The sequence below is a fragment of the Eulemur rufifrons genome, chromosome 8, assembly GCF_041146395.1.
Source record: "Eulemur rufifrons isolate Redbay chromosome 8, OSU_ERuf_1, whole genome shotgun sequence".
In the NCBI taxonomy this organism is placed as follows: Eukaryota; Metazoa; Chordata; class Mammalia; order Primates; family Lemuridae; genus Eulemur; species Eulemur rufifrons.
Window position 1 is genome coordinate 73,206,756 of NC_090990.1, and position 25,645 is coordinate 73,232,400.

General features: G+C 38.7%; 1 protein-coding gene and 1 pseudogene across 1 annotated transcript in view; one reads left to right on the forward strand and one right to left on the reverse strand.

Moving 5' to 3' along the window:
• Positions 1-22,656, reverse strand: part of EVI5 (ecotropic viral integration site 5) — a 180,763-nt gene extending 158,107 nt beyond the window's left edge. The window contains exon 1 of the mRNA XM_069478215.1: positions 22,637-22,656. The gene's annotated coding sequence lies outside the window, so the exon portion shown is untranslated. The remainder of the gene's footprint in view (positions 1-22,636) is intronic.
• On the forward strand, positions 7,591-7,685 carry LOC138391101 (U6 spliceosomal RNA; annotated as a pseudogene).
• Positions 22,657-25,645: the final 2,989 nt, after the last annotated feature.

Consider the following 25,645-nt stretch of genomic DNA (forward strand, 5'->3'; position numbering starts at 1 on the left):
TCAATTGTGAAAATGGCACAAATTTGCATCCCAAAAGCACACTATCCTATTTAAAAACAAAACATCTAACGTATAAAATCTAAAGAAAAATGGAATACTTTTACTAATATTAACCATTAATTTCAAATATACTCACAACTTTCAAGAATTAATGTTTTACATTTCCATTATATAAAAGTCCATTTCTCAAATTAATTGCTGCAAAGGCAAAAGACACCTATTAACTGCTTTAATTTATTAAAACAAATTTATTATATCCCTTTGCACAGTGTAGTAACAGGTTTCCATTTAAAGAGTTTAGAATAATCAACAGCACGATTCTGACATCCTTTCAATGTTGCTGAAATGGGATTAAGCCTATAACTACTGAAGGCTCAACAACTCATCTTCAAATTTTAATTTCTTAAACATAGTTGGAATATTTAATTACAAAGGCAATTCAATACAGTTTAATATTCATGGTTCTAGAAAGTCCACAAGACTGAATTATTTTTCATTATGTCCTTTTTTCCCTTTAAGTCTAATTTTCCAAACTTTTATCCTGCCACCTCTGAACCTCTTTCCCCCATCCTACAGTAAGTTGAGGTCCTGAAGACATAATAAAACTGACAATGCAACTATGTAACAAAATTACTGTCTACCTTATAGAAGCATTATGCATTTATTTTTAAAAGTAAACAGACATTGGAAATGCTAAAATAGGCCAGGCGCAGTGGCTCATGCCTGCAGTCCTAGCACTGTGGGAGGCCAAGGCGGGAAGATCACTTGTGCTCAGGAGTTTGCAACCAGCCTTAGCAAGGGCAAGACCCCATCAATACTAAAAATAGACAAAATTAGCTGAGCCTGGTGGTGCTTGCCTGCAGTCCCAGCTACTGAGGATGCTGAGGCAGGAGGATCCCTTGAGCCCAGGAGTTTGAGGTTGCTGTGAGCTATACTGACGCCATGGCAACTCTAGCCCTGGCAACAGAGCAAGACTCTGTCTGAAAAAAAAAAAAGAAAATACTAAAATCATCATTAATAAGTCTCAGTAATCACACACAAAAGGCCACTTATTATATGAGTCTATTTATATAAAATTTCTAGAAAAGGAAAATCCAGAAACAAAAAGATTAGCGGTTTCTAAGGACTGGGGCGGGGGATGCAGAATGACTGCTAGTACGTACAGGGTTTCTTTATGGGGTAATGAAAATGTTCTGGGACTGATTAATGGTGACAGTTGCACAATCCTGTGAATAAATGCCACTGAACAGTATACTTTAAAGGGGCAAATTTTATGGTATATCAATTATATCTCAATTTTTTAAAAGCTTAGTAAAAGCTTTAGATACTATTACAATATTTGAATAGGCTCTCCCATGAGAAAGTCATGGTAATTACATCACTTTATATTAATTAAAACTTATAAAGATGCTCTTAACTACCCCCACAAAGGACTTTTAAAGATTCCAACTTTAGATCCAAATAATGAAGGAGAAAAGGCCACAGTTATGGTTACTTCCTGAATCATATTGTGAAACCGAATTCCATTCCTAGGGCATAATACTTCCCTGTGGGTAAAGGGCATTGTATGACTAAAGAGGAACCATGAGTATGGGTACCTGTGCTATGACTGGGAGTCAAAAACCCAATAGATCTTTAAGTGTCAAAAGTCAAATTCCTAAAAAAAAGGTGTGTGTGGCACTACATATTTCATAATGTCTACATTTCAGCTATATACAACTAGTCATTTTTCTCTTTTAAGATTCTCCAGTCATTTTGTAATTCTATCTTTTCCCTTAGAGTAAGGGGATATTTCCTATCATTTTTTCATATCTGTTTACTGAATAAACACAAAGATGGCTTTTATAATATAGTTAGCATTAGTGTACATACAACTTCTTTATATAAACGGCTCATAATCTATTATCATTTTACAGCCTTCCTTCAAAAAATACAGGAACCAAAGATGAATGACTTTTAACACTGAAGCTCAAACATTTCCAAGGCCATTGATGACTAACAGACTTTTCTACCTCTACACCATGATGTAAAACTACTTTATGTCTCTTACTGGTTTCTACAAAGTGCCTGTTGCTCACATCCACCCCTCTAATCTGTGCTACACTCACCCTTCTGCTTTCTTCTCTTTTCTGGGCCCTTTTCTCTTGACAATTTTCTTACACTCTTTGATTTTCACAAGTTGGGCTTTATGAAGCACTACCGACCAGACATCTCATTTTCCTTCCTTGAGATGAGTGGACACAGATCAAGATCTTGGTTTTATTTTTTACTAGGCTCACTTCTAAGGGTCATACACATATATAAAAAAATAAAAATCAAGTCAACTGCTACTTACTATTTACTCTGTGTAAGTCAGTATGCAAAGCATAGAGACTACTATAATTAAAGACAGTCCCCTACCCTGTCATTATTCCTACATTTCATACAGTCCTACAAAAAAAAGCATCTACAGTGGTTTCCTAATCACTCCCTTTGGTATCTCTGTTAATTGTATGGCAATCTTATCCTTAGTACTGAAAGCCATTATAACAGTTTCCACATTGTAGGTTTTTATGGACATTAAAGTATAATTCTAACCAGCCCTTTGTGCTGTCTAAACACTACCTACATTTGATGCAACTCCCACTGTACAGTGTTACAGAGATTTAGAAAACAAAGTTTCAAAGAGAAGAGAGGGAAATATATCAGCAAACACTTTTTCAGGATTTAAGTTGTGCCAGGCACTATTCTAGGCACTTTATATGTGTTAAATCTATTTAATTGTCAAAATGCTATAAAATATGTGTTACTATTTTTCTCATTGCACAAGTGAGGAAATGATGACATAAAGATGCTATACAACTTACATAAGATCGCAAAGCTAGTAAGTGTCAACCATAGGCAGTTCAGTTTGAGATCCTTTGCTCTTAACCACTACCAAGAGTGAGCAAGACGAAAGATTGGCAATGGATGTAGACATTATTGACTTCAGTGAGTCCATTTCACCTTGAGGAAGCAGAAACCAGATTACAGTAGGTGGAATGGTAGTTGAGAGATGAAGAAATGGGAGCTGCAAAATATTCCCATTTTCCCATTCCCACCATGATGACCTTTGCTCTGTCACTCAGGCAGGAGTGTAGCAGTGTGATCACTTCACAGCTCAATGCAACCTCAAACTCCTGGGCTCAAGTGATCCTCCTGCCTCAGCCTGCCAAGTAGCTGGGCCTACAGGCACACACCACCACGCCTGGCTAATTTTTCTATTTTTTGTAGAGCCAGGGTCTCACTCTTGCTCAGGCTGGTCTCAAACTCCTGCCTTCAAGCAATCTTCCTGCCTTAGCATCCCAAAATGCTAGGATTACAGGCATGAGCCACCTCGCCTAGCCTCTTGAGACTTCTTGATTCAGACTGATTCCTGAAGGCTGGAGATTCCAGAAGGTTGGTCAGGATATTACCATATAACAAATCTTACTTTCCAAAAAGGCCTTCAAACAGACAATAACTTCATTTGATTTTATTTAAAAAAGAAAAAAATACTGGTACAATTTAGATAACTAGGCTGTCACGTTTATTCTTTATCATTGTTAAGTTACCTTGTTTTATAATATCAAGGTTGATTTAACAACTCAGCATTTTTATTTTTTAGGACTGTTCACTCAATATTAACTCATTTAGTGTTCACTCATAATTCTATAAAATAGGTAAAGTCTCAGTTTTGGATAAAAGAAATCCAAGATCAAAATTATTTAAAAGGGCCAGGCACGCCATTCATGCCTATAATCCTAACACTTTGGGGGGCCAAGGCAGGAATATCACTTGAGGCCAGGAGTTTAAGACCAGCCTAGGCAATAGAGAGACTCCATGTCCACAAAAACTAAAAAAATTAGCCAGGCATGGTGGTGTGCCCTTGTAGTCCCAGCTACTCAGAAGGCTGTGATGAGAGGATCGGATCGCTTGAGCCCAGGAGTTTTGAGGTTGCAGTGAGCTATGATGACTCCACTATACTCTAGCCTGGGGGACGGAGCAAGACCCTGTCTCAGAAAGGAAAAAAAAAAGATTTACATCATAACTCAAAATGGACCAACGACCTAAATTAAAGAACAGAAACTATAAAACTCTTAGAACAAAACATAGAGGAAAAGCTTCATGACAATGATTTGGAAATGATTCCTTAGATTTCACCCCAAAAGCAAAGGCAACAACAGAAAGGAAAAAAAAAAATAAATAAACTGGATTGCATCAAAATTTAAAACTTTTGTGCCTCAGAAGACACTATCAACAGAGTAAAAAAAAGCAACCTATGGAAGGAAAGTAAATATTTTCAAATCATATAGCTGATAAGAGATTAATATTTAGAAGGAAGAACTACAAATCAACAACAAAAAAAAAACCTTCAAAGAACCAGATTTAAAAAGGTCAAAGGACTGAATAGACTTTTCTCCAAAGAACATATACAAATAGTCAATAAGCACATAACAAGATATTCAACATCACTAATCATTAAGAAATGCAAATTAAAACCACAATAAGATACCACTTCACACACACTAGGACGGCTATCATCAAAAAAGAAAATAAGTGTTGGCAATGTTAATGGGAATATATTAACAAATGGCACAGCTTCTGTAAAAAACAAAATCACAGTTCCTCAAAAACTTAAACATAGAAGCTGGGTGTCATGGCACAGGCCTGTAGTCTCAGCTACTCAGGAGACTGAAGTGGGAGGAACGCTTGAGCCCAGGAGTTTGAGATTGCAGTGAACTATGATGATGCCACTGTACTCCAGCCTAGGTGACAGAGCAAGACCCTATTTCTAAAAATAAAAAATAAAAATAAATTTTAAAAATACGAAGTAAAACTGTGAACTAGCCACAAGTCTTTAAGGATTCCAAACAGACTTTAATTTTAAAAATGCTAAATTTATGGTACAACATATATAATGTAAAATTTGCCAATCTAGTGATTTTTAAATGTACAGTTCAGTGGTATTAATTACATTCACAATGTTATACAACCATCACCACTATTTCCAAAACGTTTTCATCATCTCAAATAGAAACACTGTCTCTATTTCTCCTTCCCCTCAGCCTTGGGTAACCTCTATTCTACTTTCTGATTCTATGAATTTGTCTATTGTAGATATTTCATATAAGTGGAATCATACTCATATGATTATATGTAAAATAACCTTTTCTGTCTGCCTTATTTTACTCAGCATAATGTTTTCAAGGTTTATTCATGTTGTAGCATGTATCAGAACTTCATTCACTTCTAGCCTACACAGTTCATCTGAAGACAAAAAAAAAAATTTTACTCTCTTTTATGGCTGAATTATATTCATATTAATACACATACATACAGACATTTCACATTTTGTTTATCCATTCATCTTCTGCTGGACATCTGGGTTGTTTCCACCTTTTGGCCTTGTGAATAATGCTGCTATGAACACTGGCATGCAAGTACCAAGTTGATTTTATTAAAAGGGAAAGCCAGCAGAGGAACTATAAAGGAAAACAGTAACAGAAGCTGCCAAAAGCAATTACCACAACAAAATTCAATAGAATTTAAGACATTAACTTTACAGTTTTAATATTACTTATACTTCTGATTTTTCCACATTTTTTAAACAAATACGTATTATTATATTTGCATAAATGAGGGGAAATTGAGTCTTTTGTCATTACAGGATAAATATGTTCTAATCTGAAAAAATATACAGTAAGGAAATAAAAGAGAGAAAGCAACACAATGTTAAAGTAAAATATTAAAGATCATTACTAAGGTCAGGACTGCAGGGTAGCAGCACTACTGAAAAGGGAACAGAGTTGAAGTCCAAAAGTATCTTGTTTTTTCTGTTCTGAACAAAGAGTAAGTACTAGTTTGCCTTCCATACGCCTAGCAGAGCATATACTAGACACTCAACAACAAAAGCTGGCAGAAAGAATGAATGGATGGATAATTATATAGAACTCTAAGCTCTATCACCTACATCATATTTTTTAATCACTTATATTCTTGGCCTCAAATTAACTTTTACCAGCATCTCAAGTTTCACAGTAAGTTTTTTTTTTTTTTTTTTTTGAGACAGAGTCTCACTTTGTTGCCCAAGCTAGAGTGAGTGCCGTGGCGTCAGCCTAGCTCACAGCAACCTCAAACTCCTGGGCTCAAGCGATCCTCCTGCCTCAGCCTCCCAAGTAGCTGGGACTATAGGCATGCGCCACTATGCCCGGCTAATTTTTCTATATATATATTTTTAGTTGTCCATATAATTTCTTTCTATTTTTAGTAGAGACGGGGGTCTCGCTCTTGCTCAGGCTGGTCTCAAACTCCTGACCTTGAGCGATCCACCCGCCTCGGCCTCCCAGAGTGCTAGGATTACAGGCGTGAGCCACCACGCCCGGCCCACAGTAAGTTTTTAAAGAACAATAAACTTAAAGGGAAACTGGCATGTAGGTGAATGACAAGAAATTACATTGCAGGGATCATTATTTAAACTGCAATTCTGACTGCTTAAACAAGATTACAAACCTATAGTACAATATTTTTTGAGTGGGTATCTAAGTATTTGTAATGCCAAATAGATCCGGACAGTTCTTTTCTTATTTGCTTCAAAAACACATGGCAATATATCAAATTTAGAAGCATATTCTAAAATGTTTGCTCAAATTTCAAAATGGCCTATATCATTGTAAATATAAAAAGTCGTTAATTTGTACCTGTATACATCATTATATTTCTTCAAGGTGTTAGAAACTCAGCCTATAAAAAATTTGATATACAACTGAATAAATGAGTAGATAGTTTTAAAAAAAATTATTTAGGCTGGGTGTGATAGCTCACGCCTGTAATCCTAGCACCCTGGGAGGCCAAGGTTGGAGGATCGCTTGAGGTCAGGAGTTCGAGACCAGTATGAGTGAAAGTGAGACCCTGTCTGTACTAAAAATAGAAAAAAAAAATTAGCCAGACTTGGTGGCATTCGCATGTAGTCCCAGCTCCTCGGGAGGCTGAGGTAGGAGGATCGCTTGAGCCCAGGAGTTTGAGGTTGCTGTGAACTAGGCTAATGCCACGGCCCTCTAGCCCTGGAAACAGAGGGAGACGCTTGTTCCAAAACAAGTAAAAATAAAAAATAAAAAAAAATTATTTATACTAGTTCCAGTAAGATTTAAGGTTGGTACAAATGTAGTATCTTGTTACAGTACGATTTAAGATTGGTGCAAATGTAATATCTACCTTCAATCTTTTAAACAGGTTGTAGGAATTATTATTCCAACTCTGTAAATAGAAATAAACACCACAATTATATAAATAACAATGTCTTGCATGTTATAAATATTAACAATAAATATGGAATGTAGGTTTTAAAACATAGCCTGTAAATATCCACAAAGAAGAATTTCAAACCATGTCTTTCACTTATTTAAGTCAACAGCTATCAAACAGAGACAGAAGCAACAAAAATACAGAGAGCACTGGCTTCAACAGGAATCAAAACAGAAGAGTAGGAATTACAGAGAAAGGAAAAAAACAGGAAATAATGGCAACACTGCTGATGATTCTCTTTCCTAAGATGTCTACACAACGCATTTCTCCAAGTTAATACTTTCTGCAGTGCTCGCTTCGGCAGCACATATACTAAAATTGGAACGATACAGAGAAGATTAGCATGGCCAAAATTTAAAAAAAAAAAAAAAAAAAATACTTTCTGCAGGCATACAGTATATTTCTATCTCTCTCTGATCCTCCCTACCTCTAGAGCTAAATTTCAGAAAAGCAAAACTTGTACATGGTATACCACTGCTGATGCTGCCACCATCATTTACTATATGTTTTACCATGTGCCAGGCACTGTGACAAGACTTTACAAACATTACCTTATTTAATCCACACAATATCCCTTAGATTTTACTGAAGCTTATGGAGGCTAAATAACTTGCCACGATTCCTTAGCTAAAAAATGATGGAGCCAAAATACTAAACAGTCAGCCCTAAAACAAATGTCCTGACAACTGTAAATCATTGATAAGAAGGTAAGTTCCAACTAACTGTAGAACATAAAAGTAAAAACACAGCACACCAGAGTATGTCATGACTCTGCAGATTTTATTTGACAGACAGGGCTTCCCAAAAACTAATCTTATTATCTGTTTAAGAAATTCAATTAACTAGGCCCAGCGTGGTGGCTCACGCCTGTAATCCTAGCACTCTGGGAGGCCGAGGTGGGCGGATTGTTTGAGCTCAGGAGTTCGAGACCAGCCTGAGCAAGAGCGAGACCCCATCTCTACTAAAAATAGAAAGAAATTATATGGACAGCTAAAAATATATATAGAAAAAATTAGCCGGGCATGGTGGCTCATGCCTGTAGTCCCAGCTACTCGGGAGGCTGAGACAGGAGGATCGCTTGAGCTCAGGAGTTTGAGGTTGCTGTGAGCTAGGCTGACGCCACGGCACTCACTCTAGCCTGGGCAACAGAGTGAGACTGTCTCAAAAAAAAAAAAAAAAAAGAAATTCAATTAACTAAAGTGTTAAAATGGAAATTATATTTGAAAGTGAAATTGTCAATATATCACATGAAAATTCCTAACTTCTTTGAAAATAGCCTATGACAGACTGTACTTAAGTTTTTTCTCCTAGATCAGTGTAATAACAGTAGCATTTTTAAAAAGTCTCAAGAATATTTTTAAAAATCTCTTGTAATTTTTATATTAAATATAAATCCTATACCAGATCTGGAGAAACATTTTAAATTTTCCTGACTTTACCATTTTACACAAAAGGAAACCTCCCCACTTTGTAAACTACAGCAATAACTTCTAAAGAAAAAGAAAGGAAGCAAAGAAAAGAGGAAGGAAAGAAATATTATAGAAAAGCAATCAATGGCCACCACATCACAACTACATTATCTATATTGGAGGTAAATAGAATTTTACCAAGGCTAAAAACATTCAACTCCAACTAATCTAACTTGAATACAAGACTTAAGTTTTAGGCCACATGCTGTGGCTCACACCTGTAATCCCCAGGCCGAGGCAGGAGGATTGCTTGAGGCCAGGAGTTTGAGACTAGCCTAGCAACCTAGTGAGACTCCACCTCTACAAAATATTAAAACAAATTAGCAAGGCATCGTGGCATGCACCTGTAGTCCCTCCAGCCCAGACATTCAACACTACCCTAAGCTATGGTGGTACCACAGTACTCTAGTCTGAGCAACACAGCAAGGCCCTATCTCTAAAAAATAAAAATTAAATTAGCTGGGTGTGTGGCTCCCACACCTGTAGTCCCAGCTACTCAGGAGGCTGAAGCAGGAGGATCACTTGACGCCAGGAATTGGAGGTTGCAGTGAGCTATGATCACAACGCTGCACTCTAGTCTGGGCAACAGAGCAAGACCCTATATCAGGAAAGGAAAGGAAAAAGGAAAGGAAGGAAAGAAAGAAAAAAAAGAGTGGCTGGGCTCAGTGGCTCATGCCTATAAGCCTAACAGTTTGGGCGACCTGAGGCAGGAGGATTGTTTGAGGCCTGGAGTTCGAGACTAGTCTGAGCAAGAGTGAGACCACATCTCTACAAAAACTAGAGAAATTAGCTGGGCGTGGTGGCTACTCAGAAGGCTAAGCTGAGAGGACTGCTTGAGCCCAAGAGTTTGAGGCTGCAGTGAGCTATGATGACACCACTGCACTCTGGCCCAAGTAACAGAGCAAGACCCTGTCTTGGGGGAAAAAAAGAAAAAAAAAAAAAAAGAGCAATGAAAATTACAAGGGGAAAAACATTCTCTTAATCAAAACCGAATAGAAGGATACATTATGAAAAATCAGGAAATCCTGGCACAAATATAGTAAGTACAAATGAAATAATTTTTAAAAAGGTCCTCAGCATCTCAGCAAGGTAAAGTACCCTGTTCTATTAACAAGACGTGCGGCCTTAACAAGTTATTTAAAGCTCTTTGAACCTTGGTTTCCTTGAAGTGAATAATATCTCTAATGCTTTCCTGTTGTAACATTCTAGAGAAAATTGACACAAATTCATATAAGCAGATTTTTTATGCAGTGGTTAGTTTCAAGGATAATAGTAAAAAAAAAAATTCCCAAAATGTTATACTAGAAAACTAAGGTCTTATTATCTGAACCTCGGTATACTAGGCTACAGAAACAATCAGACATTTCTGGGAAAAGTCAACACAATAAGAGTACATTAGTAAGACTAACTATGCATAGCTACACAATAATTGATTTTCAGAAGATGCCAAAAAAGCATTTAGGATTGCAAGAGATTTTTTTAATCTGAAAATATTAAAGAACACTAAAACATCACATACTTAACTACCACTCATATCCATATCTCTGAAAACTAAAATATTATAAAGTTCATTACTATCCATATCCACAACCCTCGAGTACCTAACCTACCACAGGCAAGTAAATCTTCTGTCCAAAGTCAGAAGACCTCAAGCCTATGCTCTTTGAACTTTCCTGGAGCTTAGGCGATCACTCCCTTCTTTCCAGTTTCTGCTCTCAACTTTTAAACATGCTGCTCTGCCATATTTAAAAATCCTACTGGATCTTGGCCAGGCAAGGTGGCTCATGCCTATAATCCTAGCACTCTGGGAAGCCGAGGCAGGGGGATCACTTGAGCTCAGGAGTTCAAAACCAGCCTGAGCAAGAAAAAGATCCCACTTCTACAAAAAAATAGAAAAATTAGCCCGGTGTGGTGGTATGCACCTATAGTCCCTACTACTAGGGAGGCTGAGGCAGGAGGATCACTTGAGCCCAGAATTTAGTTTGAGTTTCAGTGAGCTACAATGATGCCACTGTACTCTAGCTGGGGCGACAGACCAAGGCTGTCTCAAAAAAAAAAACACCTTACTGGATCTTAAATCCCGAGTACCCTCTGTCTCATAGCATACTCCCTCCCTTATAGCTAAGCAACTTGAAAGACATTTAACATTTTACTCTTCCCTTCCTCACCTCCCACTTTTTTCATTGCAAACTGGCTTCTATTCTACCCTTTTACTGAAAACCACACTTAACCAAGGTTACTGACCAAAAGCATCTTTGTTGGTAAATCCAGTTAACACTTCCCAGTCCTTATCTTACTTGATCTTTCTGCAACATGTAACCCAGTACCATACTTTCTCCTTTAGTTTCATTTTTCTGATTAGAAAATACATGCTAATTAAGAATCCAAATAGCACAGGAAAAAAAAAACAGAAGTCCAAGTACTCTGTAATTCCTCTCTCAAAGACAGCCACTGTTAGTATGGTATATATTCATCAAGATTTCTTTTATAATAATACATATGCTGACATATATGTATATATGTTTTTTAATCTTACAAAAATTAGATCATCCTATACATATTTCTTTGATAATTTTTTTTACTTAATGTACTTTGATCTTCTGTCCTTGTATTTGTGGCACACAGATTAATGGCCCCTCAAACAGGTCCATAGCCTAATATCTGGAACCTGTGAATATGTTCCCTTACATAGCAAAAGGGACTTTGAAGGTGTGATTAAGTTAAGGATTTTTTTTTTTTTTTTTTTTTTTGAGACAGAGTCTCACTCTGTTGCCCAGGCTAGAGTGAGTGCCGTGGCGTCAGCCTAGCTCACAGCAACCTCAAACTCCTGGGCTCAAGCAATCCTCCTGTCTCAGCCTCCCGAGTAGCTGGGACTACAGGCATGCACCACCATGCCCGGCTAATTTTTTCTATATATATTTTTAGCTGTCCATATAATTTCTTTCTATTTTTAGTAGAGATGGGGTCTCGCTCTTGCTCAGGCTGGTCTCGAACTCCTGAGCTCAAACGATCCGCCCACCTCGGCCTCCCAGAGTGCTAGGATTACAGGCGTGAGCCACCGCGCCCGGCCCAAGTTAAGGATCTTGAGATGAGGTTATCATGAATCATCCAGGTTGGGCCTGATATAATCACAAATGTCCTTATGGGAGGTGATGTGACAGTATAAACAGAGAAAGATTTGAAGATGTTATGCTACTGGCTTTGAAGTTAGAGGAAGGGGCCAAGGAATGCAACACAAGGAATAAAAGGAATGCAGTTCTCAAAGCTGGAAAACGCAAGGAAATAGATTCTCCAGAAGAAACCAGCCCTAAAACCTTGACTTTAACCCAGTGAAACATTTTGGACTCTGGCCTTCAGAATTGTAAGAGGCTAAATTTGTGTTAAGTTACTAAATTTGTGCTAATTTGTTACAGCAGCATAGGAAAGTAATACAGTATATATACACCATATTCCATCAGGTATCATATAATGTACCATATCATATAAATGTACCATATTTTATGTAACCAGTCCTCTATTGACAGTTACTTGGGTTGCCTCAAATTTTTTACCATTATATACTAGATGCCATGAATACCTCTAAACACATCTTTCCACATTTGTATGTTTCTCTAGGATTTATTCCATAAAGTGCAACTTCTGGGTCAAGTAACGTAAGTTTTAACAGACATAAAAGAAACCTCCAAAAGTCTTATTTATTCTTACTCACATTAACAATATTCAAGCCCCTCTCTCCTTCAAAGTTCTATTCTTTTAGCTTCTGTTAACTCACTTTCCTGGGTTTTCTTCTATAATGGCTATTCCTTCTGTTCTTTGAAGACTCCTCATCATCAGCTCATTTCTTATATGTCAGGGTCCCCAAAGTTCCGATTCCATCCTGGACTGTCTCATTACACACTGCCAGAGATATCTCATCTACTTTTTTTTTACCCCAATTACTACAAACAAACAAAACACAATTCATCACCGCCTCTTCCCTCCAAATTTATTCTTTCACTGTGTTCACTCTACCAATGACTGTTATACCATCCTCAGCAGTCTATCATAGACACATGGGGGCCACCTAATCTCTCCCTTATCCTCATCCCACATATTAATACTAAGTCTAAGGATTCCATGTCCTTATAGTTCTAGAATCCATAAGCTTCTCTCTCTCCCTACCCATTGCTGGGATCAGGAACGTACCAATTTTCAATTGTATTACTTTACTACGTGTTTTCTCCATCCCAACTTTTTATCCCACTGTACCAAAATAATCTTTCTGAAACTCAATTCTGATTTGTCACTGAACTAGACCTCTCACACATTACTAGTTGGGATGTAAAATGGTATAACTTTTTGCGGAAATTGTTTAGCAATGTCTTCTAAAGTTAAGCCTATGTCTGCCCTATGACTCAGTACTTCCACCCTTAGTTATTTACCCAAGAGAAATGAAAATGTATGTCTACAAAAGGACTTGTAGTCAAATGTTCATAGCAACTTTATTCACAATAGCCAAATAGGAGAATGGCTAATTGTGGTATAACAGATTAATATGCATGAATTGAAAGAATTACTGATACGCGCAACGTCATAGATGAATTTCAAAAACATTATGCTAACCAATAGAAGCCAGTCACAAAAGAATACACAGTGTATGATTCTATTTATGTTCTGTTCAAGAACAAGAAAAACTAATCTATGATACAAGATATCACAACAACAGGGATTCACTGAAGGAAACTTGGTGGGGTGATTCGCACAAGTGGATACGTTTAAAAAAAGACAAAGGAAGAAGAAAAAAAATTAAACTATTCCTAATTTGCCCTTTTAAAAAAATTATCGTTTCACTCAGAAACAAGCATATATCAACTGTGTCTTCCTTTGGTTTGTAAATTTTGTGAGCAACAATTTTGTCTATGAAGAATAGATCGCCAATATCTCTCCTCAATACCTATCATTATGCTTGACACACAGGAGATGCCAAATATGTTATTTTTGGTGTTTCTTAACAACTTATCCACAATATTGATAACATCATTAAATTTCTAGATCACTTACTGACTCATTTTACTAATCCTGTGGTATGTTAAATATAAATGGTACCATCATGCCTGACAACCTTTATAACCTTGTTCATGCAGCAGAACAGATGCTTCTCCATATTTTCAAAAAGACATCCAAGATGAGTTTTTAACCTTGTATTCATCTATTACATATATTCCAAATAAATACAGTAGTCCCTTCTAATCCAAGGGGGTTATGTTCCAAGACCCTCAGTAGATGTCTGAAACTGTAGATAGTACCAAACCCTGTATATACTATGTGTTTTCCTATACCTACATACCTATGATAAAGTTTAATTTATAAATTAGGCAAAGTAATAAGTTAAAAGCAGTAACTAAGTTATTAGTAAAGTATTATTATTAAGTAAAATAAGGTAATACTTCAACACAAGTACTGCAATACAGCAACAGTCAACCTGATAACTGAGACAGCTACTAATTGACTAGTGTATACACCATGGATATGCTGGGCAAGGGGATGATTCACATCCCTGGCAGGACAGAATGGAGTGGCATGCAATTTAAAACTTATGAATTGTTTAATTCTGGAATTTTCCATTTAATATTTTCAGAATACAGTTGACTGCAGGTAACTTAAACCATGGATAAGGGGAGACTACTGTATTGAAAGGCATTACATTTTTCATGGCTTATTCCCTAAAATTCATTTTCAATTTACTTCAAGATCTATCTTCTCACCATCAGATTATGGATCAGTCTTCTAAACTACCTTGATTTCTGGTATACCTGAAGATATTACATTTTTCTTCCATCTTTCTCATGTATTTCATTCAAATATCATATTATATAACTAGTTATTAAAGCCTCAATTTTATCCCATATCTGCTAACACTGTTCAAATAACTCACTAGCAAAATTTATGAGACTACTGGATTCATTTCTTTTTTTTTTTCTTTTTTGAGACAGAGTCTCACTCTGTTGCCCGGGCTAGAGTGCCATGGCATTAGCCTACCTCACAGCAACCTCAAACTCCTGGGCTCAGGCAATCCTCCTGCCTCAGCCTCCCGAGTAGCTGGGACTACTGGCACGCACCACCACACCCGGCTGATTTTTCTATTTTTAGTAGAGATGCGCTCTCACTCTTGCTCAGGCTGGTCTCGAACTCCTGAGCTCAAACCAACCGCCAGCCTCAGCCTCCCGCAGTGCTAGGATTACAGGAGTGAGCCACTGCACACCTGGCCATGGATTCATTTCTGACACAGCAAATGTTCCATATCAGGCCAAAGACAGCAGCTAATCATTTGAGTACCAACTGAAAGACAAAATCCCCATCCTCCCTTCTGTATCAGTACTTACACTTTCCTATAAACAAAAAAAGTTATGATCCATAATAAAGCCAGTTCTGTTCCTATCTCTCATCAAGGTCCCTTTCAAGGACATAGGAGCTAGCAGTTGCTTAACAAGAGAGTCCTAATAATGAACTTTTAAGACACTGAATGACAAAACAACCAATGAAAACCCAGATAATAGCCATTTTAACCAGTGTTAGGGAACACTTCAGAGGATAACTGTGAAAGTTGGATGAATACAAAGAACAATTAACAAGCACAAAACCCACATTGTCTTTGGCGGCTTAAAAAGATAAACTGCAAACAGGACAGGCAGGGAAAGCTCTCTTCATTACTGTACAGATAAAGTAATAAACAACTGGAAATGCAACAAATAAACACACCAGGCAAGTTGCAATACATAATAAGAAATGAGATTACCTTTTGAGGACAAACTTACTGGGTCACAATCAACAGGTTCTATCTACAAAACACTAATTAACCTACATGTTTACAATGAAGAAGGATTATTATAATACTATGATAGATAGTAAAAACTGCCAATGTAACCTCTGATTGACATCTTGAATTTTATAAGCAAACCCAAAAAGTAAAATGCAATCCTTTGCTACATAACATTTTGGTCAGCGAGAGACCACATATAGACAGTGGTCCCATAAAATTATAACACCATATTTTTACTGTATCTTTTCTATGTTTAGATACACAAATACTTACCATTGTGTTACAACTGCCTACAGTATTCAGTACAGTAATATGCTGTACGGATTTGTAGACTAAGGGCAATAGCTATACCATATAGCCTAGATTCGTAGCAGGCTACCATCTAGGTTTGTGTAAGTACCCCCTGTGATGTTCGCACAATGATGAAATTGATGAAATCACCTAATGAAACATTTCTCAGAACATATCCCCATTGTTAAGCGACACATAACTGACTATAATTAATTTGTGGTGCAGCAAAAAGGCCAGTGAGGATTTTGTGCAGTTTAAAAGCAGATTTTGTATCTTATAAAACTTGTTAAAAATTAATTTGAAGAGCAATATACGGGGCTGACAGCCTTTTATTTTGCCAAATATTACAAAAAACAAACCAAAAAAGCCCATCAAATATCTGGCTTCCCCTACCCCCACCCCCAGAGACAGGGTCTTGCTCTGTTGTGGCTAGAGTGCACTGAATTCAATCATAGCTCACTACAGCCTCAAACTCCTGGCCTCAAGTGATCCTCTTGCCTCAGACCACAAAGTAGCTGAGACTACAGGCATGTGCCACCACACCTGGCTAATTTTTATTTTTTGTAGAGGCAGTGTCTCACTATGTTGCCCAGGTTGGCCTCAAACTCCTGGCCTCAAACCATCCTCCTGCAATGGGATTATAAGCATGAGCCACCACATCCAGCCCTAGCACCACAATTTCATAAGAAAAAGGATGTTTTAATACAGAAAAGGACAGACATAATTTAAAAGTGAATACTTTAAAATCTATAAATTTGCCTTGCTTTTACTTCTCGTTTGGAAATAAAACCAACAGCCTGGGTGTGGGCACTCAGCCTGAGACTTCAAGACCAGCCTGAGCAAAAGCAAGACCCTGTCTCTACAAAAAAATAGAAAATTAGCCAGGCGTGGCAGTGCGTGCCTCTAGTCCCAGCTACTAAAGAGGCTGAGGCAGGAAGATGGCTTGAGCACCGGAGTTTGAGGTTGCTGTGAGCTATAATGAAACCACTGCAACAGAGCGAGACCCTATCTCAAAAGAAAAATAAATAAATGAAATAAAATGTATAAACTTAGCCTAAAAAAATATACTGAGAATAATATTTTCATTTCATCATCAACTTTATGGTAAAAACTCTGTCTCAAAGAGCAGCATTTGGGAACCTACCTATTGACTTAGCATTTTAAAGAAGATAAAAATATAGAGTGGCAAAGAATAATAAAGGTATTAGAAGTACTTAACATAGAGGCTTTGATGGGTGGTTTTAATTAATTTATCACTTCATGTTAACTATAAACTAAGATCTCCACAACTTTATCTTTAACAATAGTTCCTAACCTTTTCTGGTATAGAAATTTTTTCCTATCTCTCCCCATGACAGTACTTGGATTTAAGTATTATCAAAACCTTCATGACTTTTGAATAAATTTCATTATCTATTACAAGCATATAAGAGCTATTATTTATTCATTTAATGTTTAATGCACATATGGCTTTCCAGACCCTTTGCAGTGATCCACAGCCCAACCTACTTCTCCAGGCACTCATTGTGATAAGTAGACGTAAATTTTGGTCTTTTTAGTTAGGTGGAAGGCCAGAGTCCACCCTAGATGTAGAGAAAAGAAAGACCACAACATCATCTCCTCCTATCATGAGTATTTCAGCCTGGACAGTTACTTTACAGAAAGTATCAAAGGCAAGATTATCACTAGGCAAGATTATCTTCAAAATCATTTCCAGGGCCGGGCGCGGTGGCTCACGCCTGTAATCCTAGCACTCTGGGAGGCCGAGGCGGGTGGATCGCTCAAGGTCAGGAGTTCGAGACCAGCCTGAGCAAGAGCGAGACCCCGTCTCTACTAAAAATAGAAAGAAATTATATGGACAACTAAAAATATGTATATAGAAAAATTAGCCGGGCATAGTGGCGCATGCCTGTAGTCCCAGCTACTCGGGAGGCTGAGGCAGGAGGATCGCTTGAGCCCAGGAGTTTGAGGTTGCTGTGAGCTAGGCTGACGCCACGGCACTCACTCTAGCCTGGGCAACAAAGTGAGACTCTGTCTCAAAAAAAAAAAAAAAAAAAATCATTTCCAATCCTGAGATTAAAAGACTCTGGGACAGTGAGTACTTCTAAAGAAATGACAGCTTGATCTAATATTTAGGTCCTCTCCCTCCTGACACTCTATTTAGATAACTGTAAAGAAATTTAAAAGGCATAACCTCATAAGGAAGACACAACAATGGAGGACAGATGGCAGCACATTTTTGTATAATGGAAAGCAGATGGTGGACTTCCAGGGTAAGATGGCAGAACACACACATTTAATTTTGCTTCCTCCCAAAACTACTAAAACAAGAATAAAGACAGTTTTGTTGTTGTTGTTTTGTTCTGTTTTTAGGACACAAACCATAAGGACAGGGAGAATGAAGAAAGAGACAACAGCAACAAAATTTTGGAAGCTAGAAAAAAGTTGGATAACTGACTTCGTCAAAGATGGCCAAATTCTAAACCAGCAATGCTGACAACTAAGAACAAACTGAATTTATCCCACAGAATCCTCAAAAGGCTCAGGAATTGTCAGAAGAAAGAGGAGAAGGGGGACTAAAACAAGAAAGGATGAAGTGAAGAAAGCTGAACAGTTAGAAACCTATATCTCCTCCAAGCTGCTGTGTGGCCCAACCCTCAATGTGGCAGATGACTATAGATTTACCACCCCAAGACATGGTGGAAGACGTAGGCATCCTAACAAAAAGAGATTATGAGAGCCTACATACTAAATGCCTATGGCTCATTACCCAACCCTCTTTCCCTGAGTTCCCAGATCCCTAGCAACTAGGGCTCAACCCTCCAAGTAAAAAACTGGAAGATATTTTCTGGGAAATCTGACCAGGCCAAAAGGAAAGATATATATACTGAAGATAGCCTCAAATAGTCCACCCATACCAATGGTTCTCAATCTTGGCCATATAATGGAATCACCTGGGCAGCTTTAAAAAATACTGATGCTAATCTATAGAGATAAAAATCAGAATGGTGGTCACCTCTGGGCAGGGTGTTGGGATGATAAGAGAAAGGGATACAAAGGAATTTACTAGTATTTTCACCATGCTCTATATCTTGTGTTAGCTACATGGTAAAAATTACCAAACTATACATTTAATTCTGTGCATTTTACTGTATGTAGCCACACTTGAATTTTTTAAAAATACTGCTACCTGGGTCCTATCCCCAAAGACTCTGATGTATTTTGGTCTAGCTGCAGCATGGATATTTTTTTAATAAGCTTTCCATGTGATTCTAAAGTACAGCCAAAGCTGAGAGCCACTGCTTTAGACTCTAGATTATAGGGTAAAACTGGAAGTCAATAAGCCCTTACTTCCAAGCTCTGGGCCTCCAGTCAGCTTTCAGTCGCCCACTCTTAATAATGGACAGACAACCAAGGATTACCAGTCCTCTGAGGAAGGCCTCTACTAATGAGACTATAACAAACAGAAAAAAATAACTTGGAGGAAACAACCTAAGCAAGGAAAAGAAGGCTTAAAGAAACTATCTTTAACATTCTCAGATACATAAGAGAAAATACAGCATCCATGAAACAAGATGGAGTTTTGAATAACAGTGACTGAGTAAAGGAGAAAGCTGAACCCACCAGCCTGCAGAAGGAATGTGATGGAGAAGCAAGCTGATTTGGCTAACTCACAGAACCCCAGAGAAGCTCAGGACCTAGATACAGGGTCAGTGGTGGACAAGCACGGTGCTGAAGACAAGTGAAGTGGTTTAAAGTCTGTATAAGGTACAGTTAGACTCTCTATGTTCCCTTCTCCACCGCCATCTCTATCCTCTCATAAATTTATTCTCTGGAAATACTGAGCTGGAGAGACTACAGACTCAAGAAGAGTAGAGTAAGGCTCAAGGCAGAAAACCAAGGAATTAAGCAGAAGTGTGTTTAGTTAACAACAGCTCCCACCCACGGTCCACTTCCTTTGCCCAGCTCTCAGAATACTGGAAGCTAGGGAAATACCCTGTCTCCCTCCCCACAGTTTGATTTAGATGCCTCTTTTGCATGCTGCCAAACCAATCTCCATCATAGTACTTCTAGTGGAAGATGATGGCCCTTTCTTGAATTTCTACTATCCCCATTAGATTCTAAACTCCTTAAGGGTAGGGACAGCATCTTAATCAGATTTGTATTCCCAGAGCCTAAAACAATGACTGTCAATATACTAAACACTCTATAAATCTTTAATTGGTCCTAGACATTGTAGATATCATGCAAAAAAAAAAAATGCCTTGCAAAACATAGCTGAAATACTAGAACACAGAAGGTGAAATTTGGACTACATCATGAATAAAGAATAAAAATTTAGAATTTATTGATGAAATGATGTCTTGGATTAGTTTAAAATAATCCCAGAGGCCTCCCTTACCCTGAGCAAAAAAAAAAATCAGTTGTATTTCTATATGCTGGCCATAAATGTTTTAAAATATCAGTTACAATAACATCAAAAAACATCACTTCTCTGTCTTTGCCTAACATCAAGTACAATAACATCAAAAAACATCAAATACCTAAAAATAAATAACAAAAGATGTACAAGACTTCAACACAGAAAACTGCAGAACGTTACCAAGAGAAATTCTTAAAGATCTAAATATAATAAGTGGGGATATATACCATATTCATAAATTGAAAGATTAAATATTGTTACGAAGTCAGTCTCCCCAAATTTATATCTAGGTCCAATTCCAAAATTTTTTAGAAATTGACAAGCAGGTTCTGAAATTTATATGGAAATGCTAAGAGATAAGAATAGCCCAGAAAATCTTAAGAAACAAAGCCAGAGGGCTTATACTACCACATATCAAAACTTAATACAAAGTTGCATTAATACAGTGATATTAATTGCAAGGATAAACAGAATAGTGTCCAGAAACAGACTCACACTTATACAGTCATCTAATTTATGAAAAAAGTGCCACACAGTGCAGAAAGGATGGTATTATTTTCAATAAATAGTGCTGGGACAAATAGATATCCATACAGTAGGAAATGAATCTTGACCCCTACAATCCATCTAGAATTTACTGTAAATTGTATACCTTAAATGCAAAAAGTAAAATAAAATTTCTATAAGGTAACACAGGAAATTATCTTCATATTCCTAGGGTAGGCACAGATTTCTTAAATAGGCCACAGCAGTAAACAGAAAAGAAAAGATTGATAAAGTATATTTCATTAAAATTAAGAATCTCAAAAGTGTTAAAAGACACCATTAAAAGAGTGAAAAGGCAAAACAAAGAGTGGAAAAAGAGAAATGCTCTGTGTGTGTGTGTGTGTGTGTGTATTCCAGAAAGGACTCATATCCAGAATAAAGAATTACAAATCTACAGAAAAATAAGCCTATCAATGAAACTGGGCAAAAAGGCTTAACAGGCACTTCACAAGAGAACATTTAAATCACTCAACCTCAATCACCAGGAAAATGCAAGACAAAATCACATTGATATATTACTGCACCTCTACCAGAATAGCAAATTTTTTCAAACTGACAAGCATCAGCAAGGATGTGGGGTAACTGGAATAGCATTCCCTGCTAATTGGTACAACCACTTTGAGGAAATGTTTTATCATTCATACACTTCAAAAACGAACAATTCCATTCGCAGTTATATACTCCAACCTAGTAACGTTCTATTTCTTGATTTGTGGTGGTTCCCTTAGTAAAAATTCATTGCCTGCACACTTAAGACTGTGAACTTTTTTCTGTATATTATTATACTTCAGTAAGTTTTCTAAGATTTCTTTGACACAAAGTTCTCAGAAGTATTAACGCTAGCATTTTAGAATAGAAAAAGACTTTCTGGTCCACTGATGAAATCTGACTAATAAAATTTAAAAACGAAAAGAAAGCTACTAACACATATCAGCCCAGAACAAAGATAAAAACTACCAACAGATCACTTTTAACTTCATGAAGCGCTGGAACTCGTTCTTTCAGCAAAGAAAGGAGTCTATTATTCAGCACTGTAACCCAAAGAAAAGATATCTTTGCAAGAAAATACTGCTTTTCAAAATCGCCTTTAACAATGATAGGAGGAAAGTGAGGGAACCATTCCAAAAGTTTTCGTTAACTCTCAGGTGAAAGGATGCCAATTGAGATGATCTAAGACGCCCAAAAGACAGAAAGCACAGCAATTCTAAAACAAACACCAACACCACGATCCAACCTACAGGAAATCCTGCGGTTAATTTGAGGCTTGCCCCGCTAGTCATAAAGTGATTCAGTGATAGCTACAAACTCTCCTCAAGAGCATCCTTGACCTGACACACCTGGCTGGCCCATCAACAACCGGGAGACACGGCCATGCGCAGAACCCCGGAGGCCAAATAAAGACAACTGTGCAAGCAAGGGGCGTTTTCTCCCCTCGGTCACCAGAGGTAACAAGCTTCGGGCCTCGAGGGCGGGGATGCAGGGTCAGTCTCCTCCACAGGATTTAGAAGGACGTGCCCCCTTAGCTGCTCCGTCCCTCCACCTCCCGGGGACTCCACAGGAAGACCCGCCGGCGAGTTTCTTCCCTGGCGCCCACGGGAGGAGGGCTGCGGGCGGCGGCAGCAGGCTAGAAGGCGAGCAGAGGGAACTTAGGCCCCAGCGGGACCGGGCGCACCCGCCCCGCTCACGCCGCAAAACTTGCCGCGACCCCCGCCCGCCGTGCCTCGGCCCAGCTGTGCGCGCGGCAGACCCCGGACTCGCGGCCCGCCCGGCCTCCTGGCCCGCCTGGGCTGGCGCTGCGCCCCTCACCTTGGAAACGTTGGGTGGACTTGGCCGTAAACATTAACTTCCCATCCAGCCGGCAGCAGCGCCGCCGCGTCTCAGAGCCTCGGCCCCGCTCCCGGCTCTGCGGGCCGCCCTTCCCGCGTTCTCAGGCGCACCACGCTCACTCCGGAGCTTAGGGACGCCTCCCGACCCTCGCCAGCCGCTCCGGGAATCTCCGCTGTCTCGACCACCGCCCAGCCCCTAGCCTGCCAGCCCGCCAGCTCCTCCGGGGTCCGGCCGGGCCGCGTCAGGAAAGCCCAAGGCGCAGGCGCGGCAGGGCCTTAAAGAGACACGGCCGCCTCTACCGCATAATGAGTTCGAGCAGGTTAGGGGCCGGGCGGTCTGACCGAGAAAAGGAGAAGCCGAAGGGATTGGACCGAGTGGAGTGGGGGCGGGGAAATCTCTCTCTCTCCTCCGCCTCTCTTTCGAAGCACCGGCCCTCGGCCCTGCAAATTGCTGACTTCCCCAGTCACTAGAACCTCCCCCTTCCACGTTAAAGCTACAGAAGACACACCCCCTCGGGGGCCCGGAGCGACCCCGCGCTTGGACCTGCGGGCCTAGCGCTGCCGCACTGTCCTTGCGCCAGTCTTCCAGGCCCCCGGCATGCGGTGCCGACTCTCAGGCTTCCAAAGGCCGCCCCGAGCTCCCCGGAGAGATGGCCCTAGGTCACTCTCAAAAACAATAATCAGCATGTAAATAGCACTTGTGATTTTTCAAGTACTCTTCCGTGCCTCGACACACTGGGTTTATGAAATTCTGGCAGGGGGCAGAACATGGGCACAAATATGTGAGATTCCGCTGGGCAGCCATCCAACATCAACGAACAAATTCTTGGAAAGTCCTTAGTTTGGGACAGAAACAGCTTATTAATTCTGGTCTTAAACCAGGAAAAGCAGGCAAGAAAAATAATAAAGGCAATGTAGATTACTTTCATTATGCAATTAGAAGTGACAAAAATGATAGTAATTAACCAGCACGACAAAAACTCCAAAATTATTTGTCTAGAAATTAGATTACCCTGGTTATTTTCTAATTTAAATTTATAGGATATAATCCCTAGGAAGGGTCCCACTGTAATAAGCATTTCAGAAAAAGAAAAGCTCTCCATTTTTTTCAACAACATTAGGAAATACCAAGAAATAGAAAGTAGAGCCATGCCCTCCCCTCAGCTAAAAACTTTAAAAACTTGAAATTTTATCTGAGGCAGATTTTTGCATAACTTTAGTTTGTCATTACTTAAAGTCAATTTCAATTAACAATTTCATTGCAACTGAAGCCATCTTGTATAAGAAACCTAAAACATCCTTGATAATCTACCCCTCCCTGCTATATTCCATCTATCAGCAAATTTCACCTACCAAACTTTCCTTGAATCTGTCCTCTTCATCTCCTCCGTCACCACCATAGTCTGAGCTACCTTCAGCTGGGGTATAGGGTAAAAAGGCACTACCGACCTAGTCTTTCAATTGGTTTACCCATATCCCCTCTGGCGCCTCACTAATCTGAACACAACAGGCAGAATGACTTTTTTCAAAATATAATGTGACCTTGTCACTTCCCAGTATAAACCACTTCAGTAGCTTCCCATTCTCTTAGACAAAACCTCATAACGAACAAAGCCCTGCATGCTCAGGCGCCTTGCCCACCTTTCCACCTCTTGTCACTGCTCAGACCACATCCCACCCTGCTCTCTCTCTGCTCAAGCCACACTGAGCTCTTTTATGCCCTCCTATTTACCAGCTTCCTCCCTCCACAGAGCTTTTGCTCATGCTTGTGCCTGGAAAGTTCTTCCAACCTTCATCCTGACCTCAGCTCTAGCCTCCACCTCAGAGAAGCACCTTCTGACCTCCCTGCCGTGGTCCCTTACTCCTATCACATTGCATGAAATTGTAATTGTAACATTATTTTGGTGAATTTTTGCTTCCTCCACTAAACTACTAGCTCCATAAGGCCAGGACTTGGTTTTGTTTGGTTCATGGTTGTATTTCCATGTTTGTCCAATAAATATTTGTTCAATGAATGAGAATTATAGATGTTAGAACTTGAACTAGATGTGGCATAAAGGTTACCTAAGTCATAGAAAGGTTAAAATGTCACAATTTAATGTTTGTAATCAGAATCTAGAAAAAACTTCAGTTATTTTTAAACTGATCTTATATTGTTTTAGCTGAGCTTTCACAAGATTCTTTGGATAAACTTTAAAACTGAGTTCTCAAAGAGCCTTCTATGAGCCCCTGAATTAATAATGATAAGCTATGGGATGGGCCCACATATAACTAATAACATTGGTTGCTTTCAGAGAGGAAGACCGGGTGACTGGGGGACAAGAGTGGGAAGGAGACTTTGTTTTCATTACTTTTTCATTTTTATTTTATTTTTTATTTTTGTAAGAGTCAGGTCTCACTCCCTCACCCAGGCTAAAGTACAGTGGCACAATCTTAGTTCACTGCAGCCTCAAACTTCGGGGCTGAAGCAATCCAGAAGGAGACATTTTATTGCATGGCTAGAAGGTTTAAAACTGTACCTTTTCATTTTAATGCATATAAATGTATAATATTACCTATTTGAAGATAACTAAATGACACAAAAGAGTGCACACTGTATGATTCCATTTATTTGAAATTCTAGAAAAGGCAAAACTAATCTGTGGTGAAAAAAATCATAACAGTGGTTGCCTATGGACAGAGGATTGACTGGGAAGGTACATGAGAGAATTTTCTGGGTGATAAAAATGGTCTTTATCTTGATAGAGGGGTGAGTTGTACAAGTGTATTCATTTGTCAAAAAATGCACAGTTAACATTTCAATGAATGTAAATTATACCTTAAAAACTATAAAAATAAGTAAAATTTTAAAAACTCATAGCTAACAGTTGAGTACTATATATGGGTATTATGTAAAGCTTTACATACACTATTTCTTTTAATCCTCATACTATGGGTATTATTATCATAACCCCCTTGCATATGTAAAAACTAAAAGGAAATACCAAAT